Consider the following 21,529-nt stretch of genomic DNA (forward strand, 5'->3'; position numbering starts at 1 on the left):
TTCACAATGCTGATTATCTCATTCGTGATTCTATGCATGCCTAAATCTGAGGATCCCTCAAGCAGCTATATGGACTTCTACTTTTAAAATGCCTATTACGCTTTCATACTTTTTGCTGCTTCCTGAAGAGTGCCATTTCGCCAAGCTTAAATAGCAGAAAATTGCACTGCTTTTCCTCTGCCCATCTCCTCAATCTCTATTAACCTGCACAAGAACAAAGGAGTATGATGGTCCAGCTATAGGTTGGGAAATAGGTTTGAAGTTGTTTTTCATTTACTGGTACCCATCTTTCTGATTCATAAAAGTGTCCTAACAATAACATCACTTTAATACATTTGCAAATGATTGAAAATAGAATATTTAAATATATATATGTAGCTTCACATATGTATGCACATACTAGAGACACAATTTGTTCAAACATACATACACGTGTTATTTACACACATATCAACTGATTCTGTATTTCTGTAAGACTATGTCATGGTTGAAATAATAAAGGGATAAAAATGAAATTGGTCCAAATGGGATTTTTTTCCAGTTAGGTTACAAGAGAACAAGCAGAAGCAACTACAAGCAGAAAGGAAAATTGTTGAAGCACCTGGTTCTAATGCTTGCAGTAAGCCTTTATTAGATGTCATAAACTGAATGATGCATTACTCTGTGGACGACTTATAGCCTACAAATGTTGAGGTAAAATGGAGGACAAAGAGTTCTTTTAAAACAATAAGGTTAAATGTTCCTTTTAAATCAAACAATATTTACTAAATGCAGAAATCATAATAGGCTCCGAGAGATTTGAGAATATTTCCTTTAATTTTTAATGTATTTCTGCATTACCTTTACGAATAAAGAGTATTTTACTTTAACAACTCATTTTATGTCATTATTTACAATCTATCCCACATTCCAAATGCATTATTAAACAAGAATTACAAAATATGTACAAATCCTGATACAAGCTTGATAGGTCTATATGCATTACATTAAAATTCATGTGGGCTCTCAAAACAAACAAACAAAGAAAAGAGAAAGGTACTTTTGTTCATCAGAAAATGTTTTAAAATAAAATCTGCTTTGAATTTGAAAAGATAAAAAGAATGTTTTCTAAAATGACAATTGCTGATTGGCCATCGATTCTGAGCTTTAATCTCATAGCCTACTCAGATTTCCCATTATGTCTCACTGAGGCTTAGAGGAATAGAAATGCAGAACTGTGGCCTTCAACAAAAGTGGAGGGGGGGTTGCAGCATTAAGAAACACAGCTGTTGCTCACAAACTGCAAATGTTAGAATAACTCACTGCTTGTTTTTTTTCCTTGCTGCTAATAAAAACATAAAGTGTTTTGCATGCTTTCTATAAACAGTGCACTTAAGTTTTATAATCTAGTACATCTTATTAAGCGTGAAGTCTGCTGATCCCTAAATTATTCACAACATGGTCCAGACTGATTAAGATTGGCTTGTTAAGGAGCACAAGAAGCAATTAAACTGACAAGGCAGTGCGGCCTTGATGTATACATTTATTATCACAAGAATACCCAAAGTGAATGCCCTTATTAAGCAATGAATTTCACCTCACTGGCCTTCTACCATTGCTGCCACAGGCAGAGAGAGCCAGGAACAACATGTCAAAAGCTAACTCTGAGGAAATGCCTATCTTCAAGTGAAACCGATTTTGTAATGAACCTTTCAGTTCACTCCTGAGGTAATAAATCCTGACTGGTGCATTAATTACTTGATAACATCCCATCAAAATGCAAATGCAGCACTTGACCCATAGGAATGGCTCACTAGCTGTTAACTCTTCAGGGTATACATAAATTGTCTGTTTTCTTTTATCAAACAGGGCATTTATTTCCATCTTGCTAGGGTGAATGTCACTCCTGCCACCCTCGGCCCCTCAGTGGCCTGACACCATCATTTGCAGAGGACTGTCACTATGTGCCGACATCCTAATTGTGCTACTTCTTTGCTTTGTACCTTTGAGGCAGAATTTCCAACTCCCCCCTCCCTTTCTGGAGGAATCTTGCATGTCAAGGACAAAGCTGTAATAGCGTTACAAAGAATGACCCCCACCTCTAAAGTACACTAATCTTTCTTTTCAATGGCAATACATTAAACAAGGAATTTAGTTCCTTGAAGTGATTCAATGAAAGCTGAACATATCTATGTGAATCACTATCCAATGTATGCAGTGTGCATGCTTCAATCTAGAAGAATTCCCCCAAAGGTATACTGACATGTTTTAAAGATGCTTTTTAAAGATCTTCAGTAAACATTCAATATTTTTACACTAAACCAACAAATAATACTTCAAAAGGTAAAAGAAAGTACATTTCAGAACAGGAATTTAGGATATACGAAAGGTGATGCAAACTTGCTGTACCAAACCAGCTTCTTTAGTTATTAAAACTGTCTCCTCAATGAATGTTAGTGAGGGATTTTTGTTTTATATTTCCTCATTCAAAATTCAGTTCTACATTAAAGGGGCTGGCTCTCCCACCTAGGTCAACCTGCCTTGCAGACTTTCTATTTGTCATGAAGGCTTGGTGAAAAGCCTTAATTCAGGTTACTAGGCAACCCTGCAGGTGAGAAAATATAATGTTTGGCCTACTCAGTTTTCGAATACACACAGTGGCCTAATGCCTTCAACATAGACTGTGCAAAGCATGCACTGATAATTCTCTGCTACATTTTCTAAAGGCGAGGTCAGAAGAAAATTAATTGATGCTGAAAATAATGACATAAGGAGAGGCACCACTGAGACTTGGTGTGACTGGCATGTGATGATGTTAGCAAGAATCCCAGCATGTGACTGGACAGTGTGATGAAAAATATACTTTATGTGAAGGAAAAACAAGTTACAAAACTTAATTAGTTTTTGACACTTCTTCATGAGTTATTATCTTTTCATTTGGAGCATTGCCTTGGGACATCAATACACAAGAAGAAATGAAACATTCTTATTGTAAATCCAAAAGAAAAAGATGACTTTATATTGTGCTTCTCCTTTTACATGTCTTTTTGAATAAACAAAATCCCCGCCACAGCCTAAGGTATACAAGTCACTGAAGATGTATCTGCTGAGAGTATAGAATAGACTTGTTCAATATAATAATCCTGTTACAACTGATCACGCAGTTTTACTTTGAAAAACAATGGGTGAAAGGGGGAATCAAAATGGTTAAAAATATAGTTGAGAAGCAGTTAAATTATAACACCTACAGCAATCATGCTTCCTGTACTGCAAATGTATTTTTAATTTTTTCCACTAAGGTTTATATCTAGAAGTAATTCACACTGATTACTAAATAACCCTTGTGAGTTGCTTTGTCTTTTGAATTTTAAAAAAACACACTTGCCGTGAGCAATGAATTTCATAAACCACCAGCTCTCATGCTTGATGAATCATTCTTATTTTATGCAGTGCTGTGTGATAGAGAACGGAGATAAAATATTCTATCCACAAGCTATTCAGTACAATTTATCATCAGCGGCTCACTAGTCCAGTGATAATACCTGGCTTGCAGATTGTAATGATCAGATTCTGTTTTTATTTCAAACAGGAGTGATCCGAATAGCAGAGTTTTTAATTTACATATATTAGTGAGGTTCAAATGTGGCAATAGCTACAAGCAAATTCGCTTGCAAACTGAATGCTCGCCTTGCATAATGGGCTCCCTTTGGCAATTACTCACCAGTGAAGTACCCAGATAAAAATGAAAACAAAGAGGGAAAAAAGGAAAATCATGATCCAAACACCATAGTGTGGACCAGGATAATTACTGAACCACAGTGAAGGTCACGTTTATATCTGTTTTAGTAATGATTTCTTATATCCTTCCTCTGTATAGAATTTCTAATACCACCTCCTTTCTATGATATGGTACTGTATTCTTTTTTATTCTGTAATTTTCTGAAGTTCCAATGCCAGCTTCCTGTTATATAAAAGCAATAGCACATTATCATTAACGTAAGTTTTGGTGGCACGAGTTAGAATAACTAAAACACAGAAACAGCTGATATACGTGCTAACAACTTCAAAATATCTGTGAATTACACTAGCCTGAACACTCAGTAAAACCAATAGGCTTATAATAAAATACCTCTTATAGCTACATCGCTTTTATCCTGACCACAGTATTGAGTTTGAATTCCCAGAAGCATCATTACTAGACATTTTCTGCCACCTTTCTAAATCTGAACAGCTTCCTACATTTAGTGAAGATTAGGTAATGCTACAAGCAATCAATAACAACCCTCAATTCCATACCTTGTTCGGAAGAAGAAGTTGATTAAAAGTAAGTAAAAAGGATGGTTGAATATGCTTTAAAACTAGATGATTCTTTGAATACTCCATGGCCATAAGGAAAATATTATTCACAGGCAAAAAAGATAGGTCTAAATAACATTAAGATTGTGACATAAAGCAATCAAAAGCCAGAAAATTCCAAGTTTGACACTCCATCCTTACCTCATAACACAGTTACATGTGAAGAACGGCATGTCAGCCTCAACCTTGATTTTCCAGGCTCTTCTTGGTTTGTACCACAGGCTTAATATGCTTTACAAGTAGCCCTTGTCTGCAAGTTTCCCTTTTTCTTTAAAATAACAGTTTTAAAAGAATGCTTTTAGGGAATGCCTGTTAGTTACCAGAGACACAAAAAATGTTTCCAAAGCAGCCATCACATTCTTCTCTGCAAACACGCAGAAAAAGGTAAGGCCCAAATTTTTCAAAGTATCTCTATATTTCTGTATGTGCACAACACCCAGGCACATGCGCAAATCATGGTTACATGCACACAAAGGCACTCTGAAAAATTTGGGCCTAAATATTTAGTGTCTGGTTCTAGTGGCATATATCAGTGGCGTTCTGAACCATCACATCTGGGTGCTGACTGGGCAAGCCAAACAACTGAAGAGAAATGTCAGCCTTCCACCAAAGGCACAAAAGAAAGCTCTATGGCAGCAAGTCAAAAAGTCTCCTAGGAGAAAAAATTCATGTACAAATGAGTTCACGATCTCCCATGTTTCCCAAGTCCCTATCTTCACTCCAGCCAGCTCCAGCTCAGACTATATACTCTTTCAACAGCGTAACTCACTTGTATGATTGGAAGTGGCAAGGGTTAGTGGAGTGGCCGGTGGTCTGAAACTTTATTGAATTAAGGTTAAATAAACGACTGGGAGCAGGTGATGAGCTGCTCTTCCCCAGTATCCGTCGCTGGAATGCTGAATGGGACTGTTTGCTATGCCCCATTTATGGGTGTGGTATAGATGGAGGAGGGTCTCACTCATCCACAATGCCGTTGTATTGGGATTCTTATTCTCCCTTCCTTTCTTGCAAAGTTTTTATTCAATGGAATGGGAGAAACATTTGGTTGCAACTTTCATTTGAACTTGACTGACCTCCAAAGCAAAGATGCCAGCCATGGTGAGGCAGAAATATTCAGGCAGCGTGCCTTTAAAATTCTTCCCCAGCTGAATGATGGAGTCAGAACTGGCGCGAGGCATAAGCAGTTCAAGGAGGCCCCCTATTAGCTTATTATGTGGGGGGGGAGGGGCAAAATATTCCTGTTTAGGGCCCTCAATGGGCTAGCACCACCTCTGGGTGGAGTCATGGAACAGACTTGTGAATGAAGTGGCCAAAAGGCATCAACAAAATGGTTGAAGTGGCAGTCCACAAGTGCTGGAGATTATCACTTCCACCTGGAGTTAGAGAAAAACCCTCTGTAGCCTTGAAGACTTGTAGAGCTTTGAAGATCCAGCATTCTCAGGAGCAATCTCCTTTCCTTCAGACTGGCTTTTATGTGTTACACTTTCCTAGTTAAATAGGTACTTTTGAACATGTGTTACTGTGAATGTACTTTGGAATTGTCTTTGAAAGAGTGAAATTCATTTCCCAAACTCTCAGCCAAAAGTCAAAGCAAGCTGGCTTTGTATAGGCTACTCTAGAAGAGTACAAGAGTCAAGGACTGCAGCCCCACACATGGTGAGTAGGCACAGGACTGTAATGCAACCCCTCCATGGTTCTTATTCTGGCTCTTAGGCTAAATGAAGGGGGTGTGGCACTGGATGTGGAGATCCTGTGGCCCCTGGCTTTTTCCCAACATCCTCTTTCTTATGTCACTCTATTTAGGCCTGTTGCAAAACTCCACTCTACTGGGTGAAGAACCTGGGAGGCTATTGTGCTTGTGTCCCTTCTCTCCATCTCCATCCCCAGTGCCGTACTTCAGCAGTGCAGAAGGCATGGATATGCAATCCACTCACCTGTCAGTGATTAGGGTCTATAATATAAATTTCAGATTTGTTGCTTTTAAAACACGATTCAGAGTCTGTTTAGAAGAAGCCATATGGTCTCATGCAAACGATCCTTAGTTTGGGCCTTGTCAGTTTGATATCGTGGAGTTGCAGTTTATCCTATTGTTTTAGATGCTGTTCAAACACCCTGATAAGTGTGCCATACATTATTCCATAACTGGGAAATTCTACAACTGCATGCACACTCAAAAGCAGGTTTTCCTAGAGAAGTAGTGATTTGTGCAGCACTTCTGAGACCTCAACCTGGCCCCAGTTAGCATGAGAAAAAGAATCCTTTCTGAAATTTTAGATAAAGAGAACAAAACGAGTGAAAAAGGGCAGGTCACACTTATTAGCCAACATTTTGCCTGACTTTTTTTTTTTTTAATTTCTCAGTTATAGAAAAAGGCAAAAATCAACCTCAATCAGATAATGAACGCACTATAGTTTACGCTTAGACCATTTTTAAAAAATAGTTAACAAATTAAAAGATTATTGCCAGACTGAGGATCTTATAGGCTGAATTTCAGCTTCATGCAAATTGTTATACCCAGACTATAAACCTCTCAAATATGTTTATAGTAATTTTTGCATTAATCTTTGCTGCAGTACTGTAAAGAGCACTTTCATACTGCAAAAAAATAAAATGCCTAACATACAGACATTGGCTGGTAATAACAGAAGAAGTTTGTGTAAGAGTGTAGAACTTACATATCGATCTAAACAGCTCTGTTAAAAAAACACACCAGATTAAATAGTGATTACTTTATGGTGCAGTGTTCTCTCAATGGTACGGTATCAAACAGATAACAGGAAAAGAGCCCATGGAACCTTCTAATGCTGAATTAAGATATAATGATATTCAGTGTATAGTGAAACAGACTAAAAGTCCTGAATTGTTTCAAAGCACAATGATGTGCAATTCACAGTTCTGATGCTAGTGAATCTCTACCGATAGTGAAGCTGGGTTTTTTTTTTTTGTGGAGGGGACAGGGGAGGAAGTGACTTGATAATGGGCTTGAGGCTGTTCCCACTGAAGTCAATGACAACTTTCTCATTGAATTCAGTAGTGCAGGATCAGGGCCTATAAGGGAGGCTACACTATACTTCATTTTATATAAGAAAGTATTTATAATCAGCACAAAGAGCACTAGACTTCATTGTTACCTTCTATAGTCTTCTGAGTCTATGAATTACTTCGTCCATCAGTCCATCATTCATTCATTCATTCAGAGACAGATCAGCTTTCACAAGACCCTAAAACAACCCTCATAAGAGTGAAAGATACAATACTTAATTTTCCTGATTATCCTCCATTTAGGGGAAGAAGGCATCTGACAAATAAACCCCACTGCTGTTGTGTGGCCATTACAGTGTCCTGTGAGTCTGGAAAAGTTATTAGGTCAGACGTTAACTTCCTAAGTAGAAAAATGATGCGGTCGCCTTTGTCCTTTCTGCAGTAATGGCTGGAGTCGGTACTAATTAAGGCCCTGCGGCAGTGTGGTGCAAGAGAGGTCAGAGACTTCTTTCTGACACCTAAACAGTGCTCAGCTCAAAGGAACTGCCCCTAATCTGAAATGATGTGATGTAGAGCTGGCCTTTCAGCTTCACTGTATATTTAAAGGAAAATGACGGTTAATGACAGGGGTGTCAAAAAAGAGCAGATGGAGAGGCTAAGGAAAAATGTAGCTCTGTGGTAAAATTTACCTATAATTAGTTACTGTACTTGGAATCAGAGGTTACTAAAAACACACGAGTAAGCTTGGGTACCTCTCTGTCACTTCTGTACTTTAGGAACTGCATGAACAAGAAATCTGCATTATGCACTCTACTGAAATAACTGCCTTTGACAAAGCAGGCTTATTTATTCCTGTTCTTCATTATGCAATAAAAATAAGTTTTCACCCCACTCTCCTTCTCTTCCTCCTACTCCACAAAAACCTTCAATGCCTTTGGTTTCCTGATAAAATAAAAATAATCAAATGTAATCTCATTCAGTGGAACAGTACTTTACATTTTATCTTGTTAGGAGTAAATCATTGCAGTAATTAATCTTCTAGTCATTTTCTTTCCACCCTTTAGGCATGGAACTTGGGAAACAAAAACAATATTCAAAACAGAAACCAAGATTTATTGTCAGTTAGTCATAATAGACACCTGCACAGATTACTAATTACTACAAAACCATAAGGTCTGCTGGCACAAATCCTTTCCCATTCTTTCTTTTTATCCACCCCTAGTGACACACCTGCAAGCCTTTAATTGACATTGTATTTATCTCAGGAGTCCTTGTTAGCATTGTATTATAGCGTCACCATTCACAATGCTATAGTTAAGGTTTCGTTGGTACTTCCACTATAGTAAGGCACCCGCTCTCCACTCCCATTTTCAGAGGTTTATGACTCTTTTTTAAAAAATTTGCTCCAGGCTCAAACTTGAGATGAAAGGTCTCAGCTTGTATGCACATTTTTCTTTTAAGCAAACTGAAAAAAACAATTGGTTTGCAATTTTTAAATGTTGAGTTCAAAAAAATCTGAGGTTTTTCACACTTGCATAGTTCAAACATTACTTTGATGTATGTATAACATTCAGCAAATAATTAGTCCATAGTATGGTCTTGTACATTCTGGTGTGTTTTGTTTTTGTCCTCAATTCAAAAGGGAGGAGCTCTCAATCCTACTCGATGAGGTTCCTGGACAAATGCCATTACGATTTTTTTAAAAGAAATATTTCAGTAAGCAATGCTCAAAATATTAATCTAAAGGAATTGTTATGATCATTGATCTAAATAAATGATGTGATTTTACAACCCTCCATGCCCATCCCCCCAAAAGGATACCTACTATTTTATTGTATATTTAAAGGTTTGCCTATGCACTATTTTAAGTGCCCGCATTCGTATACACCAAAAGAGCTTTTCTTGAATTATCTGTGCATAATCTTTCACTAGTTTTATCTTTTCTAAAATAATTTGAATGATAAATATATAAAATGATATCTGAATGATAAATACATAAAATGATTAGACAGTATTATATATACAAACCCAAAGGGCTGGACTAGCTCCAATGCATGGCTCCTGCAGGAGTTGCAGGGGAAGAGGAAGAGAGAAAAGGGAAGAAAACAAGAGAGGACCAACCCTTCATTCCCTCTGAATGGAGGAAGATAAAGTGTGGGAAGCTTTACCTTTGGAATGGGGTGCTCTCCCACCCAGTCTGGATACCTGAGTCAGCCAGGTATTTAAGGATGTGAGTGTTCCACAATGGGACTGTTCGTGTGGTTAAATTTAAGCTAGTGCTTTACATAGCTTGCTGAATCAGGGCCTAAAAGAGGCTAGGACAGGAGTTACCATTCCAGGCTGTAGGGATTCCCCCCTTTTTCCTTCTGTGTTCTAACCTATATTTATTTTTCATTGATTCATAGACTTCAAGGCCAGAAGGGACCGTTGTGATCATCTAGTCTGACCTCTTGTATAACAGGCCATAGAACTTCCCCAAAATAATTCCTGGAGCAGAACTTTTAGAAAAACATCCACTCTTGATTTAAAAATTGTCAGTGATGAAGAATCCACCACAACCACTGGGGCAAGTCTACACTATTGCTTAAGTCGATATAATTTACGTCGCTCGGGGTGTGACACACGCACACACACACACACACCACGCCGAGCAACACAAGTTTCGCACTGTCCACACCAGCGCTATGTCGGAGGGAGACGTTCACCCACCGACATAGCTTCAACATCTCACTGAGGTGAAGTAATTATGCCAACGGGAGAACACTCTCCCTTCAGCGTTGTGTGTCTTCACCTGATGTGCTGCGGCTGCGCTGATGTAGTGCTATAGTGTAGACATGCCCTAGGTAAATTGATCCAATGGTTAGTTATCTTCAGTGTCAATTTCTCTAGCTTCAGCTTCCAGCCATTGGATCATGTTATACCTTTCCCTTCTAAATCTAAGAATCTATTATTAACTATTTGTTCCCTGTGTAGGTACTTATAGACTTTAATCAAGTCACCCCATAATCTTCTCTTTGTTAAGCTAAACAGATTTGAGCTCCTTCAGTCTACCACTATAAAGCTTGTTTTCTAATCCTTTAATCATTCTCGTGGGTCTTCTTTGAGCCCTCTCCAATTTATCAACAACCTTCTTAAATTGTGGACACCAGAACGAGACGCAGTATTTCAGCAGCGGTCGTACCAGTACCAAATACAGAGGTAAAATAACCTCTCTCCTCCTACTCGAGAGTCCCCTGTTCATGCATCTGAGGACTGTATTAACTCTTTTAGCCAGTGTCACATACGGTGACATGCTCAGGTGATTAACCACCACAACCCCCAAATCTTTTTCAGAGTCACTGCTTCCCAGGATAGAATCTCCCATCCTGTAAGTATGGCCTACAATCTTTGTTCCTAGATGTACACATTTACATTTAACTGTATTAAAATACATGTTGTTTGCTTGCACCCAGTTTATGAAGCCATCTAGATTTTTCTGAATTAGTGACCTGTCCTCTTCATTCCCACAATTTTTGCATTGTCTGCAAACTTTAGCAGGGTTGATTTCATGTTTTCTTCCACTGAGAAAAATGTTAAATAGTGTAAGGACAAGACCCGATCCCTGGGATCTCACTGGAAACACACCTGCTCAATGACGATTTAGGGGATCATTCACCCACTCTTGCACTGAATCAGCAAGATATTGGGGCAAATGAGCAGTCAGTGTGATTACTCGACTGCTTGAGTACCTTACTGAAAGGGGGTCCCTTAAATTTGGTGCCTGATCTTCCTTTAGTCATCTGCCCTGACATGTCTTCAGTCTATTTAAAAATACTTCTCTGATTGACTGACAGTCAGACAAGGAAGAACTCACCCCTCAGACAAAGACATTAGTTGACACAATGCAGTCACAATGTCCACCTCGGGATGCTGTCTGTGGGACACATACAGCTGAAATGGGCAATACACATCTGCTTCAGAGAGGGAAGTGTCCCTTGGCAACAAGTAGTAGCTTCCACCTCTCAGTTATTTCCACAGACCAGCAGTTGAGGAGGCAATTTGGGGCTGGACAGACCCTTAAACTGCACAATAAATATAGCACTATCCACTAATAGTAATACCACAAAAAGTTAAGTGTATTTCATCATTTCCATTATTTATAAATCCCTGTGAGCTGAAGTGACTGGGAGATGTTTGAATGTGACTAACTTAACAAAACTGCTGGAAAAACAGTCATATAGGCCCTGTTAAATGGTAACTCTTTAAATCTTGCTTAGTCAATAGACTCTAATGAAAAGATTAATCTTGACCAGCTATATTGTTACCTAGCTTTAGGCTAGTTATGATTTACTTGGCTTCCTTTTTATCAAATTTGAAACAGATTCACTCAAACTGCACCCCCTTCTGCCCTCAGGTGCAGCTGTGTTAGCAGCGGGATTCACCCCTGAGAAAGTAAGTGGCAATACCTCCACAGAGGCCTTTGGGAATTCCACCTAGGGTAGGCCACTTCAATTCTCTCCAAGGCTATATAGGAGTCCCACTGTCTGAGGCTGACTGGGAATGTGCTGATTCATCAATACATCATTTGGCCAATCTAGTAGCACAGTAGCTTACTTTGGGGTGCACTGGCAGCTCTGTGGTCCTTAGTGAAGTGGGGGGAGGGTGAAGACAGTCTACCATTTTTGTTTCTATTTCCCAATGTTTCAAAGAATCCTTGATTTGGTTAATCTAATTGCAATTGTGGTGTGTTATTGGGGGACAGGACCAGCTAGGATTCCTCAAAGGAAGAAGATTCACTGTGGCCTCAGAGATGAAAGTGTGGGAATATAGGTAGCAATTTAACCACTTGGTCAAAGGTGTGGGCACTGAGGGCCCATCTTCCAAAAGTTCCTCAAGCTGAAGTGAGTAATGAGTACATGGAAAAACCTTAAAAGCAGGAGAGGCAAGCTCCGGAAACTGCTGGTAACCCAGGGGTTTACCACTACTCAGCAAACATTTATTCCAGGCTAAAGCTTCAAATATAGGGCCAAATTTTTTAAAAAACATAAATGTGACTTAAGTTGTGCGTGCAATTGATTGCTTACATCTTCACATGTTATTACTGCTACTATATGCCCAGTTATTCATAGGCTCATAGATTTGAAGGCCAAAAGGACCCTTAAGATCATCTAGTCTCACTTCCGGCATGAGCAAAGACCATAGAACCTCACCGTGTAATTTCTGCATCAAGTTTGCGCTATAGCATATCTGCAATTATGTGTCTGCATCAATGTTTAAATTCTTATCTGTTTAGGCAGTCATGGAACTGCAGACACAAATGTACACAAGTTTCTGTATTTGCATCAGTGCCTCTATCCAGTAATAATTCTGCACATAGGTTCCTATCCACAAACAATTTTAGTTAGATTTCCAGAAATATTGGTTTAGACATTTTAAAAATAGATAAGTGTAAAAATGTCTGCAAAGATTCACAAGTTTAACTGTAAAATGGCTTAGACTGTACATTGGAAATTTGGTGGACACTGTTGCATGCATGTCTCAAGAATGCCAATGCAGCATTAAGATAAAATGGCTTAACTTGGAAAGATTCACTTTGGCCCAACCTTCTAGATCCCCAATCCATATACGGAGCTCACCTGAGGCTGTGCAGCCTCACAAATAGGAGTAGAGGTGCTGGAGTTTGCTGCATCCTGAGTGTGGTTGCAGGCAAACATGAAGCAACAGTAGGATGGTCTCGTGCTGTAAGTAGAGATAAAGGTATCTTGTCAAAGAGGCTGATCCAGAGCCCAAGGAATTAATTAGAGTCCTTCCCCTGACTTCAATGAGTGTTGGGCCATGCCCAAAAGTTGGGAAAAGAGCCAAGTGGGGCTACATGTAGAGTACTTTGCAAAGCGGTTTACAAAACCTACGGTCTGTCCTGGGAAGCTATTTATAGAATGGGTCATTCTAAACTAATTAACAAAGAAGGAACCCAGAACTTCTGTACTACTCACAGCAACATGCCAGCAATGTTGTTTTGGCCAAATACAGAAGACAAAAAATGTAAGAGGTCAGGACTAAATAACTGAAGTCACATTAGCAAAATAATATTTTTGGAGACTCTGACAAAATCATCCCAGACATGGGATCAAGCTCTAGTTCATGGGCAGGTGAGTACAGAAGATGTTCCCTGGAACTGTGGGAACACATTCTGTAATGAGAGACTATCTGAGTGGCACATTTCAGGAAAGATGTGGATAAATTGGAGAAATTCCAGAGGAGAGCAACAAAAATTATTAAAGTCTCGAAAATATGACCTACGAGCAAAGACTGAAAAAAATGGGTTCTTTTAGTCTGGAGAAGAAAAGACTGAGATAGGACATGATAACAGTTTTCAAGTACGTAAAAGGTTGTTACAAGGAGGAAGGACAAAAATTGTTTTTTCTTAACCTCTGAGAATAGGACAAGAAGAAATGGGCTTAAATTGCAGCAAGGGCAGTTTAGGTTGGACATTAGGAAAAACTTCCTAACTGTCAGGATGGTTAAGCACTGGAATAAATTGCCCCTAGGGAGGTTGTGGAATCCCCGTCATTGGAGATTTTTAAGAGCAAATTAGACAAACACCCATCAGGGATGATCTAATAATACTTAGTCCTGCCTTGAGTGCAGGGGACTGAACTAGAACTCTCGAAGTCCCTTCGAGTCCTACGATTCTATGATTCTATCCCAGTTATAGGAATAGCTGCACTTCTCTCTCCTTTCTGGTCTTTCGGAGTGCACCGCTTTACAGATAGGCCTCATGTCTTTACCTATCTTCGGATGCAATTTCCCACCTTTCCCACTCCTAGACAAGACCCTGCACTGCAGTATCCTGTGTATCAACCATTATTACCTTGCAGGTCCAGTTTGGGCACCTGCAGTTCTTCTCTTCAAGAATCTGTGACCAGTGATATACAGAGATCAAGCAAACAGCCTTCTTAAAACTGAAGTATTGTTTATCTATCAGTAGGAACAAAGTACTAGAGGAAAACAACTGATTTTGAAACATGCATGTCCTAAAGCCCTACTAACCCATGCTGGTGACCCGGACAAGACTAACTTCTGCAGACACCCCCCAGCTGTTTCCTGTGTCTCAGTTTTCTTCACTCCTCTGCTTTCCCTTCTCCTGAGAGAATATACATCTTTAAACCCTACTAGGATTCATTGTTCTCATGTGTTTGTAGCCCTTGGCCTTTTCTGGTCAAAACCAGTTTCATGGGCAGTTTCAAGACACATTACTGTGAGGTAGAGGGACTGACACTTCTAAGAGCCATTGTTCAGGCTATCTGCTCATTCAAGAAGCCAACACTGTAATGCTTTAATTTTAAGATTTGGCATGTTAAATTTACAATCCTGGTGGTCAGAAATTTACTACTTTTTTTTTTTTTCAAAATGAAAAGTTAGATTCTGCGGGCCAGGTAAATACACCAAGCAGGCTGGATCCTCACCATCAGGCCCTGACAGCTTATATGAGGTAACCTTTATAGTAATAGACATGTGACTGGCTGGCCAGCTGAGAGTCCAAGGAGTCTTCCCTGGCAAGACCTGATCATTCAGTTCTGGCTACTGGGGGCAGTTTGAAATTATTATGCTTTTACTGATTAAATTCACCCCTCTGCAGATGGCTGGCACAAGGCCTATGAACCTCTTAAATTCCACTTAAGCCGTATTTTCAGGGCTTAAGTGAGACTTAAGTGATTGATGGGCTTTGTGCTGGGCCTCTGTAAAAAGGGTGAATTTCACCCTTATGTGAACTGATGTTTTGATGTACTTTTTTCCATTTAAAATTTGTGAATTATTAATCTTTATGTGCACATTAACTTCTCCTCGCAGCATGTGTTATATGCAAATTCATATTAACATCACCGCAACATCTATAATACAGACTGAAATAAATTATGAGGTACCATGTAAAGGATCCTAGCCATTATGACCTATCAAGTCAAAAAATCCAATGAAATTAAAAAAATATTATGCCTTTTAAATATAGTCTAAATACATATTTACATAATAGACTGTAATGGCTCAGGAGAAGCTCTTACGGAATGTAAATAATACATGTTTTTAGATTTGTCTAAATACATATGCACATGTATTTACATATTAACATGACAGGCTGCAAAGACACTAAATGAAGTTGTTTGTACTCTCTCATACACTACATGGATGCTTTTTAAATGCTTAAAACAAAGAAAATTAAATCACAGAAAACCTAAACTCAAGTAAAATTAAGAATCTGATTAAAAAACCCCAAAGATTAAAACAAACTCTTTTCTAAACCAAAGTCATTATGCCTATATCATGTATGACCTTCAAGCAACATCTATATCTTCACTTATCCTCATAGTATCTTGGTGCTGAGATACCATTGTGCAATACCACTAAGGTGAGTTGCAGCCTTTAAAAGGTAGGATATTCAGATTTAACTCACACCCTAAATGTTAGCTGACTGTTTTGTGGTATAAGTTGAATAAGGGCAGGCTGAGTACTCATTTAGATGTATATTCTTAAGAAACCCATTAATTTATGAGTACCTTTACTGCATGCCAAACTGCTTTGCCATCATCTATGTCTCATCACCGTTTCAATTTCTTATAGGGCATGATCCTGTAAACACTTAAGCAGGGGAGTATCTCTATTCATGTAATTAGTTCCATAGAAGTTAATGTGACTACTTACATAAGGTTTCAGAGTAACAGCCGTGTTAGTCTGTATTCGCAAAAAGAAAAGGAGTACTTGTGGCACCTTAGAGACTAACCAATTTATTTGAGCATGAGCTTTCGTGAGCTACAGCTCACTTCATCGGATGCATACCGTGGATACTGCAGCAGACTTTATATATACACAGAGACCATGTCTGCTGCAGTATCCACGGTATGCATCCGATGAAGTGAGCTGTAGCTCACGAAAGCTCATGCTCAAATAAATTGGTTAGTCTCTATGGTGCCACAAGTACTCCTTTTCTTTTTACATAAGTAAAGTTACCCACAGAGTAAAGCATCTGTAGAATCTGGTCCTTAGCACATTATTCTTTTTATTAACTTTGAGAAGTACTCAGATTTTACAATGAGTACCAGACAGATAGACAAAGGACTGAGCCTACATCTTAGCTGCTCACAGCACGGCTTTACACAGGACTCTCACAAAAGTGTGATTGACTACTTCCCATCACACGTGAACTTCTTTTGCTGGTGCAGCAGAGTAGCTTTACTTTGATGGGAATTTTTACAGCAGCCAGTGAAGATAAAAACATCCCCTCTTAATATCCTTAGGCCACTGGAAGTCTTTGTATTTCAAATAAAAATAATAGCTGCAGTCAAGTGTGTAAATGTCCACAATCATTGTCATTTTTGTAAATTGTAATTGTCAGTGGTCACAAACCTGTCCCATGAAAGCATAAGGTAACAATTTAGCCCTTATAGTACCACTCTCAGAGAAGAAGAGCCACTTGTAGGAAACCTAAGTAGTATGGGGAGTTTATAACATTTATTCTAAAAATAGGGCTCCACCCTGCCCCCCATGGAATATTTCCATATAAAGCTCTGTGAGCAGAATTTTGCATGCAATATCCACAGCTGAAATTACCCCAGCCTTTAATTTAGATTATTTAGTGATGATGTATACAGTAATTTTGTACACAATATTAGAGTGTGCAACTAAAGCAATACCTTTGAACTGCAAATAAAAGCATCCAAGTAAAGAGGAGCAAAAGGAACACCTCAAATATATAGTAAAAAGATAAATACTGAAGTGCAGATGGCTGATTATCTTTGTGATTGGGACAGTGCCTCCTATTCATTTTCTCTAGCACAAAGACAGATTCAATGTGTAAAGACTGTTCCTTATAGTTGAAAAGGAGCAACAAAAGGAAACTATATTATAAATTAATATGAGAAGTCAAAGATTTGTTGATTCAAGCTGCGTAAAGAAATATGTAATTTTAAACTCACTTTTTAGGAAATTGCAATCTCATCAAAAATGTCCTTTATATAAAGAAGTAATATTCAGGTTTCTGATTTTTGCCAATATGCACAAAGATGAGACATGCTATGGACATTAATTTTTTGCTTGCTTATCTCACAGTGTGTCAACTTATATGCTTGATTCCACATTTCCATGATTGAAAGGTAAATGCAGAAGAGAGGAAATGAAAATACATATAAAATATACATTTAATTAAAGGGTTTATTTGCATATTCAGTTTTTAACTACACTTGATACCAAATTGTATTATAAAACAGAGATATTTTACCAAGAAAGGGAATTAGAATGACAATATAAACATGCACACATTCACATATGTTTGACCGAGTTTTTAATAACCAATTCCTAAATATGTATTTGCTATGAACCTTACTCAGCTTTACTGGTGTTTATTAATTATATGCTCAGACTCACTGGAAATTTTAAAAAGTCATAGTCTTTAAGTGTATAGGTAAATCTGGTTCCTGCTATGCATTCTAACTGCCCTCCCAATAATTACAGAGTGGAGACTTAGCTGTCATTCATGTGTATCTATTCCATTGTGTGAAGAGAAAAAGAAAATGGTTGCCCATACATTAGCACATCACCCATGGCTAGTGCAATGACAAGATAGATTAGGATGTATATTAAATCTCACACATGACTGCCTTTCTGTATCAAGGTAAAAAATACTTGCTCTTACATACATTAGGGACTAGTGTTGGTCTGACATCTACATTAATATTGACAGCATATCAACATTTTTTTACATTTACTGAGTCAATAACTAGTCTAAACCTGGTAAAGCTTAGATAACAAACATGAAAAAAATCTCAGATGCAACATTATTTTCTTGTATCTATCAGAAAAAAATTAACTCCCAAATACTGCATTGCTTTTTTGAATTATCAATTCAACAGCAATATATCAACCAGTATATACTGCTGTGACTTAGTAATCCAATCTCATTTGTCAAACAAGAATTCTAGTAGATAAGAAATGCTTCTAGGAAAAGAAAACCCTGCACAGACAATAACATAAATATTATATACATAGGGGGCTGATTATAAAAAAAACTGGATTAACATAATTGTTACTTCACTTTCCAAAAATTACTTTCACAGACAAGATGGAATATCAGGGCACTAATGCCACTTCCACAATAGCTTCAAGTGATAAATGCACATAAAACCTGTAAAATAAACCCTCAAAACACCTATTTTGCAGGAGAGTTAGAAACGTTTTACTTGTATTTTCAGTGTTAAGAAATACCCTAATTGGACACACTATGTAGGTTAGGCTAAAGAAGAGATTTTATTATTATTAATTATTATTATTATTACCTTTGCTGTAAAATCTCCCTTAAATAAGCAGTTTCATCTTATCCCAAGCCAGTGTCCTAGTTTCATTAATAATTAAATGTTGTTTTCCAATGATAGCTCACTATTTTATACCCTGGTCTTTGAAATATATTATCTTGACCATGAAGCTCAAAAATACTACTATGCTTTTAAGTTGCCTGCACATTTTATGAAACACACATGAACGCTGGAAGATAAAAATGTTCATTCTCTCAGGTTTAGTCTGTGCTCATAGTGTCAGTGAAAGGGGAGAAATCCAAAAAAATCAATAAAAAAAAAAACTTTTTATAAAACAGTGTCCATTAGAGTCGGTTATTGGCCTAAAGCTGATATGTAAATGCTTATCATTGCAATCTTAGTAATGAAGCTATGGTTGGAAGCATCCTAAAGCATTATCACTCAGAAGAAACAAAAGCACAAGACAGCCATGCAAAGTTCTTTAGATTTTAAATGCATCAAGCAGCAACATTTCAAGTGTCATTCACCTCAGAAGTCAGACAAGCTTTTGTTTAAGCACGTCTCTGACAAAAGGCTACCTTTCCCCCTCTTTCTGTGTACTGTGGAAGATAATGCGGGTTAAAATGATGTTCTCAGCAATAATTATCTCCATAAGATCCCATCTTTCATTTATGCAAGTCCTTGAGAATGGTGATGAAACAGGTCATGATAAAACTAAGCCTATGGACATGAGTTCTTCATTCAGGCAATACTACAGGTAAACAATGGGCAGAAAGAAGAGGCCTCTCTCTCTCTCTCTACTGTTCTGCTAATACCCTTCTAGCCTCTTCTAGCTAGATATAGAAAAGAAAAAGATGCAGAGAAATGCCTGGTGCAGAATAGGAATGAGCACTCTAGTGCTTGAGATGTTGACAGCATTCAAGCTCATTAATTAATATCAGTCTAGCCCACTGACAAAGGTTAAAAGATCATTTTAACATGCAGCGATATTAGCATGATCATTAGGATGGCATATTTCTGTCTTCCCTAATATAACTCTGTTTTTCAGCTCAATAAAGTGATGGATTGATAGACTGCAATTTTTCAATTACATTTTCGTAAGCAGATGACAGAACTGAACAAATTATCATTTAGAATAATGGTACAGTTATGACGCTTACATTTTTTGCTCTGCAGCATCTGATGCCAAATCCCACTAATGCCAAACTTCTTAGTTTCAGAGTAGTTTTATATTCTTGGGATACTATATAATGATCTCTGGTCTGATTGTTTCAATATGAGGAGATAGGGGTTACTGGATTTAGTAAGCTTAATTTATTAAATAATGGGGAAATTAACCTGTTTGCCAAATTTCGCAGACATTTTTATAAAAGCTTAACCTCACTGATGATTATCTTTTTTAGCTAAAATGTGCTGTTCCAAGGCAGAAACCACTTTTAAATGCTATCGCAGAATGCATCTTTTGTTCCTAAATCTTATTCTTAACAAGGGCTAAACGATGCCCCTTTTATAACATTTTCAATTCGTAGAGTCCACATGTGGCTACGTACTAGGATTGCCAGACACAGTGTACATTTCAGAAAGCTAAACCTCATAAATCTCCAGAAATTCCTCACATCTATTATGTTTACCTTCTGCTGCTGATGAGCCTGTTGGGCTCTGTACAGAGGAAATTACAAGCGCTCCAGAAGATTTGGCAAGAAGATGCTAGAAGAAACAATGGGCAAAAAAAAAAAAAATTCTTAACTGAAGCATTGCATCCAGCTTTGGCTACCATTTACATATCTGAGATTACAGCTAGAAATATGGAAATTCCATTGAAATGGAATAAATTGTTTTTTAAAATTCCTATCTGATTAGTGCTGGTGATGTCTGAAATTAAACATGTTAAGCTACACTCAATATAATTTATGGAATTCAACTGAAGTCTAACACTTATATTGAAAATCTGTCTCTTTTTACACTTCTCTAATTAAGAGCAAAAGGTACTTGTATTCAAACTTTTTTTCCCCATCTCATCCTCTTGCTCATTTCTCTATTAATCTATATTACAAAATGTCTTCCTTTACTTAATAGATGTTTGGAGACTGTTGTAACAGCTGCTAACTGGTAAGGAAATGCCAGCAGAAATATTTTATAGTCACACATTTAAATACAACTGGAAATTTGCTTATAGCTAATGCCAGTTGAAATTCTTGTTTTCTAGGCATATTTTGCATAGTGATAAAAAATTAGTACTTCCAATCCTCCTTCCCCCAACTTAATCCTTTGGGTGGAGCCAAAGGAAATTAAAATTAGTTTTTCTCTTGGAAAGAAATTTAATTTGAAAGTTTTAAAACTGTTTTCTAAATATAAAAACTGCTAACTGTGTTGTGTTCTATTTCATACAAAAATAACTAAATAAACAGCTTTCACTGTGGAGTGCAATTAGAAAAGGGAAACTAAATCAATCCAGAAATTAGGGGTTTGGATCCTACGAAGTGCCAAGTGCCTCTCGAGAGTTGGTGAGCTCCCTCAACTGAGTGCCTTCAACACTGACAAGAGTGGGATTTGAAGGTCCTCAGTACCTTACAAGGGTTAATCCGTACCCTGAAGGCCCAGGTCACAGGTAAGGGATTTTTGGGGGGCTATTGTGGAAATAATTTGCAGAACTAGAAATGATCATTCCCATCTCTGCCCAATGGGCAAAAGTAGCATCTCAACTCATTTGAGCAGGAGAGAAGTGGAGAAATATCTTGAGAACATATGAACTAAATGATTGTACACTCTCTAAAGCCAAATCAGAAGACAGAATTATCAGTTTTTGCATACTAAACAAAAGAGTGGTCTTTCTCCGGTGTCTTAACCAACTTCATAACCCCACAGTGTTCTTGCCTTTAAATCGTCTAGTATAAATCAATCTGGCTAGTAATGCAGATAAGTTCACTACACCG

General features: G+C 37.8%; 1 protein-coding gene across 4 annotated transcripts in view; it reads right to left on the minus strand.

Annotated features, from left to right (window-relative positions):
- ZFHX4 (zinc finger homeobox 4) overlaps nt 1–21,529 on the minus strand; it is a 173,928-nt gene that overhangs the window by 63,104 nt on the left and 89,295 nt on the right. The window lies entirely within an intron of this gene.

Source organism: Lepidochelys olivacea, assembly GCF_965140295.1.
Source record: "Lepidochelys olivacea isolate rLepOli2 genome assembly, chromosome: 2".
NCBI classification, from domain to species: Eukaryota; Metazoa; Chordata; order Testudines; family Cheloniidae; genus Lepidochelys; species Lepidochelys olivacea.